The following is a 13,028-nucleotide window of genomic DNA, read 5'->3' as shown; positions in this document are numbered from 1 at the left end:
GAAGATCCACAAGGAGTGGAGTCTGAAATCAGCTTGTGAAAGTCAAAGTGCCGCCATGAGCCCATCCCTCATGAAACACGAACCAGAAGAAAATCCCAGTTTGGACACTTTTAAAGTTATCGAGGTGAAATATGAAGAGGTGATGGTGAAATATGAAGAGGTGAAGGTGAAATGTGAAGATGTGATGGTGAAGAGTGAAGAAGTGAAGGTGAAATGTGAAGATGAAGATTCAACTCCAAAATGGGACCTTCACATCGATGGAGGCAACGTGAAGCAGGAGGAGATTTCTGACTGTGAGGCAGAGCGAGGCAACTCCCAACAGTTTGTGGAAGTGGAGGTGTGGGTGGACTTCCTAGACAATACAAAGTCAAGTGGAGACCCGGTAGATGTGTAAGCCAGAGACGATGTCGCTACAATAGATGCATCTTTGTCACAGGCCTTTAATGACAAGAATGTGAAGTTGAACACTCAATTCCTAGGTTCAACCTGCAGAGTAAGAGCGAGCGGCCAGTCTTTGTGGACCTGTGGGTTGGGGAGATCTTTAACCAGGAGCGAGAGCCAAAAAGCTCCCAAGCATTCACTAAATAATTGCATTTACACGGTGCTTGCTTAATAACCTTTGCAACTCCGAGTTTTGTATCGTATCTCGTCTGAAACACTCGAAGAGCATCCCCAAGTAGCAGCTGCCCCTGTGTGGCACAGGGTGGTGGCCCTGCACCGGCCTGCATTTATTATTTTTTTCCGCCTGAGGACGACCGCTTGTGTTACGATCGAAACGTCGTGATCTATTATTATTTTTTCTGCCTACGTGACATTACTGAAAGAACCAAAGAGTATGTGAACAAGAGGCTGTCAGTAGGGGGCGATGATTGATGTTTCATCTCAGTTGTGTAATTTATCGCTAATGTTTAGAATTCGCCAGCATGCAATGGCCTACTCGTTTTGAATGACACAATAGTATGTTTTACATCCACTGTTAAGCAGACGGTGCATATTTTTTCAAATAGCTTTTTAATCAGATGTTATCTGATGCAGTAGATTTCACTGCAGTAATTACATTTTCTTAAAATTCCAGTCAATAATTTAGAATGAACATTTATTTTGGTTCTTTCATTAAAGTCACGTAGAATGAGATTATAATAATAAAATCAAATAACACAATAAAATTCTCACGACGTTTTGGCCACAACACAAGTGGCTTTCAGGTGAAAGGAACAGACCTATCGGGACGACAGAGCTTCAATGAACGCTGTTAAGATTCGTAGCGTCTTTTAAGCTGGTTTAGAGAGGTGAGGCACCTTGACAAATGGGTTTACATATAAAACAGGAGAATTTAGCATTGAAATAGCTGAGTGATTAGCTTGTGACTGGTCATAGAAATAGACTGGTTATAGAAATTGCTTTATTGTTTTATTTTATTAATTTATAATTTTATTCTCATTCTACGTGACTTAAGATGAATCCTTGCAGTCACGAAAGCTTTAAATCGAAATTTAGAATGAACACTTGTCTGATTTTGTGTGTACGTGCATCACTTTTTTTTATAAGGGTCAAACATTGAATTAGTGATGTTAGGACAAAGTGCGTGTGTGTTTTGGAAGCAACCTGTACAGATAACTCAGGTGAGACCCGATGTTCTTGTGATACAGGTCAAAGGGTATTTTTGTGTTTCAGGAAGCATCTGGAGCAACTCATTGTCTTTGACATAGGAAGCACACTCGGATAATTCATCAGTTACAAGGCATACCACCTTAAAGTTACACGCAGAGGAGATACATTCTCTACAACACGAATTATAATTTTGTCTTACGTGTTGACGTACATTTGTCGAACTTGGACTAGAAATGCTCTTTGCTGATTCACGTCTGGATGTTCACAACCATGGCTTGAAGCAAGCCCCACTACTGTTGAGACATTGTCCACCAAAACTGGTCCACAGTTGGCTTGCACTGAATCAATGCTGCAGTAATTATGGACTCGCATGAAGGCCGTGGGATTTATATTTTGTGTTCAACATTCCTTTGTTTCGTGGAGAGACCGATTAAATTAAAGACGTCTTGTCTGCTGATCTTGTTCATATCTGTGTACATCGATATCCCACATTGCTTGCACGTACACACCACACGCAATTAAATCAATAAAAATAAGAACGACTTCCGGGGATTGCGAAGATCGAGGAATCTCTTTCAATGGAGCGAGTTCAGTGTGTTCGATTCAACATCTCTCTGTCTCTGTCCGTCTGTGTCATCTGTTTGCCTCTGTGTTTCTCTCTGCCTGTCTCTCTGTCGTCTCTGTGTTCCTCTTGTCTGTGTCTATCTGCCTGTCTTGTCTGTGTGTGTGTCTCTCTATCAGCGTCTATCCAACCGTATTCAACGACTGTCAGTAGCAACATGCGCCCGGTCAACTTGCATGGCCCGTGACTCAAACTTGCTCAAAGGAGTGTTTATCTGTAATTTATTTCGCACCATACCTAGCCAACCGTGTTAATCCATGGGTCTCTGTGTGTGTGTCTGTGTGTGAGTCTCTGTGTGTGTATCTGTGTGAGTCTCTGTGTGTGTGTGTCTGGAACTTATTTCGCACCGTACGTAACCGAACCTGCCCAGGAGGAGCGGCTGGTATCTGTGGAGCTGTGGGCCGGGTAAATCTGTGAGCAGGAGCGAGAGACAATTAAGCTCCCAAGCATTCACTACGTAAAACAACATATTTGCACTCATAAGTCGCTTGCCTAATTGCCTCAGCAACTCGGTGTTTCGTATCGAACCTCATCTCAAACAATGGAAGGGCGCCCCCTAGTGGCAGCTGCCCCTGTGTGGCACAAGGTGGCCCTGCACCGGCCTGCACGTGGACATGAGTCTGTCGGTAGGGGGCGATCATTGATGCGTCATCTCCCTGTGGAGTTTCTGGATAGTGTCTGGAATTGCCACAATTTTGACCGTGACACCAACATGCAATGTGCGTTGTGAGTGACACAGTGGTTTGTTTGACATCCGCTGTTAAGCAGAACAGCGCATATTGTGGTGAATGTTTCTGGGGTAGCCAGATATGCCTGTCGGATTTGAATCTTGAACCTCGGCAATAAAGAGAAAGCGCTACCATATTCCTGGTTCTTTCGGTAAAGTCACGTAGATAGAAAAATAAATGATAAAAAATAATAAATTAACATTTTCATAATAAATAAAAATAATAAATTGAAAATAAATTGATGAAAAGATGCCATGGGTCGACTGACTGAGATGACTGGCCAATGCACCACCTGTGCCCCCCACTACACACACACAGTGTACACACACACAGTGTACACACACACAGTGTACACACACACAGTGTACACACACACAGTGTACACACACAGTGTGTATGTACATACATAGTGTATATACGTACACACAGTGTACACACACTGTACACACACACAGTGTACACACAGTGTACACACACACACTGTATACACAGTGTACAAACACAGTGTACACACACACAGAGTACACACACAGTGTACATACACAGTGTACACACATTGTGTACACACACAGTGTACACACACACATTGTGTACACACACAGAGTGTACACACACACACACAGTGTACATACACACAGTGTGCACACACAGAGTACACACACACACAGTGTACACACACACACAGTGTACAGACACAGAGTACACACACACAGTGTACACACACACAGTGTACACACACACGGTGTACACACACACAGTGTACACACACACACAGTGTACACACACACAAAATGTACACACACACAGTGTATACACACAGTGTATACACACAGAGTACACACACACAGTGTACACACAGACACAGTGTGTACACACACACAGTGTACACACACCCAGTGTATACACACAGTGTATACACACACATACACAGTGTACACACACACACAGTGTACACACACAGTGTACACACACACACAGTGTACGTACACACACAGTGTATACACAATAATGTCCACGTTGTTGTTGTAGCTGAGCCCACACACCCAAGGGAGGGAGCAATGTAAAATGAATCTAAATCAACTTAAACTCCAATCCCGCTCTGTGACGTCACCACTCTGCATTACCTCATCGGCGTGAAACGCCAGGGGGAGGTGTACCTCGCTAGGGACGTCATGTCACCAAGTTATTCATCCGTCCATCGCGCTCTTGAACGTGACGTCACCTCCGTTTGGGTCACTGCCGATATCTTTCCAGTGCCAATCCTTATTTGGGCAAAGATACGCCCAGTGACTGGCGGCTCATTAACATAATGTATCCTTAAGCCGTCGCGAGTTTGTTGCGACGGGTTCAGCGCCCACGCCCCTATCCCTCGACGTATGGTCCGGTCTCATTAACATAATTTATTCAGTTACAGAGCAGCTCGTGGGAGGGAAGTGACGTCATACTACTTCCTGCTGTCGCGAGGCAACAGGAAGCTGCCGTGTGCGCGCTTGCACTGAACTCCGAGGTGAGAAATTCTCATCGTTGTGGTGGTGGTCGTTGTGGTGGTGGTGGTTGTTGTTGTTGTTTACCAAGGTAGAGCCTCGCTCTCTCTCGTAGGGATGTCAGTTGAGTAGCAGCGAGCATGGGAATCGATGTCCAGGTTGGAACTTTACAACGCGGGGCCTAGCCACGCGGGGCCTTGCCTCCTGCCCTCGCCTGATTGCATTCACTTTAATTATCTCGCTTAAGTTTAATTTGTCTTCACCCGGCTCGCCACTTTGTAACTTTGTTTTATTGTAAATATTCACGCAGTTTTTATTTTCGTTCTTTTGTTAGCAGGCCAAGCCCGCTTGAGCTGCTATACCGCTCTTGTTATCAGAAGCGACCTGCCCACAACAACACAAGGTGAGGCTTTGTCAACGTGTGTGAATGTTTTGACTTAAAACTTTGGTGACTGCAGGAATTAATATTCTTGGTTCTTTCGGTAAAGTCACGTAGATATAAAATAATAAAAATAAATGAAAAATATATATATTTTTTAATAAAGCAAAAAACCCACGAGGTTTCAATCGCAACACAAGTGGTCTTTATCTTATTAAATTTAATCTGTTATTTTTATTTTCTATCTACGTGACTTTACTGAAAGAACCAACAATACGTGCGTCAATGTCTATTGGTCAAAGACGCTAAGCGCGTGCCGCTGTTGACTCTGAATGTGTGGAGGGGAACACCTTCACGGGGAGAGAGAGACAGAGACACGGATAGCCTCGGCTATGTTGATTGATCCTCGATTCATTACTTGGTGGAGTGAGGAAGAATTAATGCTGAGCAGATGAAGGTGGCCAGGCATGGTTCTGGTCACACCACCACCTGTTTACTCATAAGATTGGAAACAGGAGGTGAACACAGCACACACATTCAGCTGAAGTCGGAACTGTTCATCCCAGCATTCAAGGACATCTGAGCCTGGATTCACACCTCTAAGTTGTGATTGAACATTAATTTATGCATTTCTGCATAACACAAATAGTATTGTTTTCAAAACCCTTTGCTATGTCAGCTGAATTTAGCTTTCATATATATTCCTTTTGTAGTCAGACAGCCGAAATTGTGTGCTTAGAGTTTTGAGTTAACATTCATCTTGGAAGATATGAAGGCTTCCAGGCATATTAATGACATTTTCCCTCTCATTGTGTGCCATAACAGCCCGTGGAGAGAAATCCTTCAGGTGCACTCTGTACGTGAAGGCATTTGCACGTTCATCAAATCTGATGAATTTGGGAAACTTTTTCACTACATCATGAATATATTAATAAGTATAGACGTGTAAGTCACGTGTGCATTCCTCTGTACCTGACGTGTAGATGGTGTGGATATTCTTTTTTTCTGTCTGCAGCTGACGCTTCCTCTGCAGAATTGGTCTCATGGAGCAAAAGCAGTCAGCACAGCAGCTCGGTACGACAAGTCAACAATGCGACCAGCGTGCATACAGCACGGACCGGACTGGAAATTTGACACGGCACCAGAGAACTCACGCGGGAGAGAAACCCTTCAAATGTACTGTGTGTAACAAGGCATTTGCATGGCCATCAGTTTTTCAGAACCACCAGAGAACACACACGGGAGAGAAACCCTTAATGTGCACGATGTGTGGGATGGCATTTACACAGTCATGTAATCTTGTAACACACCAGAGAACACACACGGGAGAGAAACCCTTCCAGTGCAGTGTTTTTGTGGGAAGATATTTTCTGGTTCATTTGTTTTTAAAACACACCAGAGAACACACACGGAAGAGAAACCCTTCAAGTGCAGTGTGTGTGTGAAGGCATTTTCATGGTCATCTGCTCTTAAAAAGCACCAGAGAACACACACAGGAGAGAAACCCTTCAAGTGCAATGTGTGCGTGAAGGCATTTGCACAGTCATGTGATCTTGTAAAACACCAGAGAACACACACGGGAGAGAAACCCTTCAGGTGCACTATGTGCGGGATGGCATTTGCACAGTCATGTAATCTTGTAACACACCAGAGAACACACACAGGAGAGAAACCCTTCAATTGCACTGTGTGTGGGAAGACATTTTCTTATTCATCTCATCTTCAAAGACACCAGAGAACACACACGGGAGAGAAACCCTTCAAGTGCAGTGTGTGTGGGAAGACATTTGCAGATTCATTTGCTCTTAAAACACACCAGAGAACACACACGGGAGAGAAACCCTTCAAGTGCAGTGTGTGTGGGAAGGCATTTTCACATTTATCTACTCTTAAAAAACACCAGAGAACACACACAGGAGAGAAACCCTTCAAGTGCAGTGTGTGTGGGAAGACATTTTCAGATTTATCTACTCTTAAAAAACACCAGAGAACACACACGGGAGAGAAACCCTTCAGGTGCACGATGTGCGGGATGGCGTTTGCACAGTCATGTAATCTTGTAACACACCAGAGAACACACACGGGAGAGAAACCCTTCAAGTGCACTGTGTGTGGGAAGACATTTTCAGATTCATCTGCTCTTAAAACACACCAGAGAACACACACGGGAGAGAAACCCTTCAAGTGCACTGTATGTGGGAAGGCATTTGTACAGTCATTTGCTCTTAAAACACACCAGAGAACACACATGGGAGAGAAACCATTCAGGTGCAGTGTGTGTGGGAAGACATTTTCACAGTCATCTGCTCTTAAAACACACCAGAGTACACACACGGGAGAGAAACCATTCAAGTGCAGTGTGTGTGGGAAGGCATTTCCACAGTCATCTGCTCTTAAAACACACCAGAGAACACAGAAGCATCAGAAGATCCACAAGGAGTGCAGTCTGAAATCAGCTTGTGAAAGTCAAAGTGCCGCAATGAGCCCATCCCTCATGAAACACGAACCGGAAGAAAATCCCAGCTTGGACACTTTTAAAGGTATCGAGGTGAAATGTGAAGAAGTGATGGTGAAGAGGGAAGAAGTGAAGGTAAAATGTGAAGATGAAGATTCACCTCCAAAATGGGACCTTCACATCGATGGAGGCAACGTAAAGCAGGAGGAGAATTCTGACTGTGAGGCAGAGCGAGGCAACTCCCAGCAGTTTGTGGAAGTGGAGGTGTGGGTGGACTTCCTCCGAGACAATATAAAGTCAAGTGGAGACCCGATAGATGTGTAAGCTTGAGATGATGTCGCTCCAATAGATGCACCTCTGTCACAGGCCTTTAATGACAAGAACGTGAAGTTGGACACTCAGTTGCTAGGTTCAACCTGCAGAGTAAGAGCGGCCAGTCTTTGTAGACCTGTGGGTTGGGTAGATCTTTAACCAGGAGCGAGAGACAATAAGCCCCCAAGCATTCACTATGTTATAATAATTGCATTTACACGGTGCTTACCTTATCGCCTCGGCAACTCGGAGTTTTATGTTGTACCTCGTCTGAAACACTCGAAGAGCATCCCCAAGTAGCAGCTGCCCTGTGTGGCACAAGGTGGTGGCCCTGCACCAGCCTGCATGTGGACAAGAGCCTGTCAGTAGGGGGCGATGATGCGTCATCTCAGTTGTGTAGTTTGTAGGCAATCTTGATTCGAAGCTTTCGTGGCTTCAGGAATCCACACTATTGAGTTCTTTTGGTAAAGTCATCACGTGGGTAGAAACATAACAGATCACGGCGTTTAGATCACAACACAAGCAATCGTCATCAGGTGGGACAACCACAGCAAGAGGAACTGCTGAAGTAGTAGGCGCCTACTCCAGCAGTTTCTTCTTCTTGCTGCTGTGCTTGTCCCACCTGATCGCGATTGCTTGTGTTGCCATCAAAACGCCCTCATCTATTATTTGTAGCGTAATGTTTAGAATTTGCTACATTTTGACCCAGACGCCAGCATGCAATGGCCTACTCGTTTTGAATGACACAACAATAGTACGGTGTACATACACTGTTAAGCAGACGGTGCGTATTTGTAAAATAACTTCTTGTTAATACGATGTAACGTGATGCAGTCAATTTCGCTGCAGTAATTCAATGTTGTTAATATGCCCGTCAATGATTTAGAATTAATACTTGTCTGATTGTGCGCGTGCATGTAACATTTTGTATGAGGAACAAACATTGAATAAGTGATGTTAGGACAAAGTGTGTGTGTGTGTTTGGAAGTAACCTGTACAGAGAACTCAGGTGAGACCCGTTGTTCTTGTGATACAGGTCAAAGGGTACTTTTGTGTTTCACGAAGCATCTGCCTCTGGAGCAGCTCATTGTCTTTGAAATAGGGAGCACGCTCGGATAATTCATCAGTTACAAGGCATACCACTTGAAAGTTACACTATAGGAGGAGGTACATTCTCTACAACACGAATTGTAGTTTTGTCTTACGTGTTGACGTAGATTTTGTCTAACTAGGACTAGAAATGCACCTTGCTGATTCACGTTTGGATGTTCGTTACCTATCGGTTGAAGCAAACCCCACTGCTGTTGTTGAGATGCTGTACACCAATAAGGGTCCAACACATTGACGGCCTTCAGGCCAGGAAAGTCACAACATTTGTACACGGAAGGACGCATTCACGCAAGTACCTCATGCTCCGTTTTGAAGTTTTAAAATGAAACATCTTTGAATTGTGTTATCTTTTGAATTAGATGATTTTATTTCTTCATTAAAAGTTTGTATCAATTTACATCTGGAAGACTTCATTGAAAAGGACATTTCGTGTGAATTTTCTCTCGTTAAGTAGATGGCCTTGTCGGGGGTTCGGTTCTATGCGGACTTTCACCTATTTGGGATTGCGGGATCGAGATAAGGCGACACGGAGCTGGCCGTGCGAGAAGACCGCTGTCTGCAGATCGATTCCAACGTAATCGAACGTCTGTCCCTGCGCCTCCGTCGTCCATGCAGGGGGTGCGTCGGTTTGCAGCGCCCCCTGCATGAAAACAACGGAAAGTGCAGCGCTCATCACAGATAGATAAAGTTGTGCGCTTATATTTAAAATGTTATTCTTTTATAAGGTGACGTTGAAATCGAAAAGTGTTTGGCCAATTCATGATTTCAATCAGATTGATTAATTTATTATGAACCGCATATCTGAGCTTTTGTGTGTCCTGCTGAGCTAAAGTTGGAAAAAGTCCGTGACTATAACTTCGCTCAATATTGTAAGCGTGTTTCTATTATTTAGTTATTGTTTAATACAAACTACTTCAGAAAATGGGTTTCAAGATGTACTTGAATGGCACGTTCGTTGTTCCGGTGTTTAATGGCTTGGACGTAATGGCAAATGGCTTCCATCGATGTGGAAGTCAATGGTGGATGATAATTTGACATTTCGGTGTTGATTTGGAGTAGATTGTTTAACTGTTGCATACCAGGTGGTGAAATGCTTTGCCGAGTACCTGAACTATTTGACCGAGTGAATTCATGAAGAGTTCGATACGAGTTTGAGCGTTAATATTCTTGCGGAACAACAAAGGTCGGATATTTTAAAGATTCCTAATCGTACGTTTATTGCGACAATGTTCACGGGGAACACGTGTGGAGGCGAGTTCCGGGTGAAGTCTCCCCTTACCTGGCAACCATGGTGACTGTCCGCTGATCACTCTCACTCCGTCACAGCTACGAGCTGTAGGGACAGGATTCTCCACCTTGGCGCTGTTTTAATTCACAGCACCAAGAGCGGAGAGCCTCATCCTTGCAGTTCCCTCCTGTTGTGCCGCAGCATTTACCGCGTAACGAGGCAATGTTTTCATGAGCAGTGCGTTCCACTACACACCCACACGAACGAACCATGTGCAACAGTGTGCGTACATACAAACACGAACAAACACGCGGGTGCACATACACACACGAGCGCTTACTTGCATGCACGGACAAGTGGAGATGCACGCACGAGTGTGGTCACCACCTGGCTAGCTACACTAGTCACGTGATAACTAGTATACTAAACTATACACTACACTATACACTAGTATACACTACACTATACACTACACTACTATACACTACTGTACACTACACTATACACTACAGTACTATACACTACACTATACACTACACTACTACACACTACACTAAACACTACTATACACTACAATATACACTAATATATACTACACTATACACTATACTACACTATACACTGCACTATACACTACTATACACTACACTCTACACTACACTATACACTACAATATATACTACTATTCACTACACTATACACTACACTATACACTACACTACTATACACTACACTATACACTACACTACTATACAGTACTCTACACTACACTATACACTACACTACAATATACACTACAATATGCACTACAATACACTACACTATACACTACTAAACACTACACTATACACTACACTATACACTACACTACTATACACTACAATAAACACTATTATACACTACACTATACAATACACTACTATACACTACACTATACACTACTATACAATACACTATTATACACTACTATGCACTACACTATACACTACTATACACTACACTATACACTACCCTATACACTACTATACACTACACTATACACTACACTACTATACACTACACTATCTGGGGTAGTCAGATGTGCCTGTTGGATTTGAACTTTGAACCTCTGCAACAAATAGAGAATGCGCTACCATATTCCTGTTTCTTCCGGTAAAGTCACGTAGATAGAAAACAAAAAAGAAACAAAATAAAAGATAAAAAAAATGAAAAAATGTAATACAAATAACAAATAAAAATAATACATTTAAAAAAAATAATTGATGATAAGATGCCATGGGTCTACTGACTCAGATGACTGGCCAATGCACCGCCTTTGCCCTCCACTACACACACACAGTGTGTGTGTATGTACAGACACACACAGTGTGTACGTACACACACAGTGTATACACAATAATGTCCACGTTGTTGTTGCTGAGCTCACGCACCCAAGGGAGGGGGCAATGGAAAATGAAGCTAAATCAACTTAAACTCCATCCCCGCTCTGTGACGTCACCACTTAGCATGACCTCATCGGCATGAAGTGCCAGCGGGAGGTGTACCTCGCTAGTGACGTCATGTCACCAAGGTATTCACACTCCCCCAACCCCGTCCACAGCGCTCTTGAGCGTGACGTCACCTCCGCTTGGGTCACTGCCGATATCAACCCAGTGGCAATCCTTATTTGGGCAAAGCTACTCCCAGTGACTGGCGGTTCATTAACATAATGTGTCCGTTGAAGCCGTCGAGAGTTTATTGCGACGGGTTCAGCAGCCACGCCCCATCCCTCGACATATGGGCCGGGCTCATTTACATAATTTATTCAGTTACGGAGCTGCTCATGGGAGGGGCGTGTCTCTTACCCTGGAAGTGATGTCATGTTACCTGCTACCACGTGACGTCGCGAGGTAACAGGAGGCTGCCGATCCGCGCTTGCACTGAAATCCTAGGTGAGAAATTCTCATGGTGGTAGTGGTGGTGGTTGTTGTTTACCAAGGTAGAGCCTCTCTCTCCCTCTCGTAGGGATGTCAGTTGAGTAGCAGCGAGCATGGGAATCGATGTCCAGGTTGGAACTTTACAACGCGGGGCCTAGCCACGCAGGGCCTTGCCTCCTGCCCTCGCCTGATTGCATTCACTTTAATTATCTCGCTTAAGTTTAATTTGTCTTCACCCGGCTCGCTATTTTGTAACTTTGTTTTATTGTAAATATTCACGCAGTTTTTATTTTCTTTTGTTAGGCCAAGCCCGCTTGAGCTGCTATACCGCTCTTGTTATCAGAAGCGACCTGCCCACAACAACACAAGGTGGGGCTTTGTCAACGTGTGTGAATGTTTTGACTTAAAACTTTGGTGACTGCAGGAATTAATATTCTTGGTTCGTTCGGTGAAGTCACGTAGATAGAAAATAAAATAAAAATAACAGATAATAATTTTTCTTTTTTTAAATGAAGCAAAAAACCCCACAACGTTTCTATGGCAACATTAATGTTGAAGATGCGAGGGCTTACAGGAATATTTATGACATTTGCCCTCTCATTGCGTGCCATGACAGTGCTGTTTGCACAGTCACACATAGTCACTGTAAGATGTTTTTCTTGGTCGTGTTTTTGTTTTTTTGCTTGTTGTGGTTGCACCCGATTCAAGAGCCGAATGGCTCACGGGACTATAACCAAAATAAATCAAACTGAAAATAAAAAAAACTGAAACCGTGTGATGAATTTTGGGAAAGTTTTTCACTGCATCTCCAAATATATATAAAAGGCAAAGTTGTGATTGTGTGTGTTGTCTGTTCAAAATGTGTAGCGTACTTCCTGACATGCAACAAACTGGAAATTTGTCATGTGGGTACTTTCCAGACTGTACACCGTGCAAACATTATATAAATGCACTTTTGGTTTTTATTGGGGGGGGGAGCTCAATAATGTATAGATTTTTTGCACGGCAAGTGAGCTGTGACGTCAAATCTGTCACGTGACCCTCGCATGTGGAAGAGTAACGCATTGTAGTGTAGCGGTTAGCGTTGTCTGTGTGTTTGTGTCTGTGTGTGTCTGTGTGTGTGTGTCTGTGTGTGTGTGTCTGTGTGTGTGTGTGTCTGTGTGTGTCTGTGTGTGTGTGGAAG

The sequence above is a fragment of the Petromyzon marinus genome, unplaced genomic scaffold (genome assembly GCF_048934315.1).
Source record: "Petromyzon marinus isolate PM22_M1 ecotype Great Lakes invasive population unplaced genomic scaffold, UKy_Petmar_22M1.pri1.0 PM_G_Scaffold_126, whole genome shotgun sequence".
NCBI lineage: Eukaryota > Metazoa > Chordata > Hyperoartia > Petromyzontiformes > Petromyzontidae > Petromyzon > Petromyzon marinus.
Note: the sequence above shows the minus strand (reverse complement) of the source record.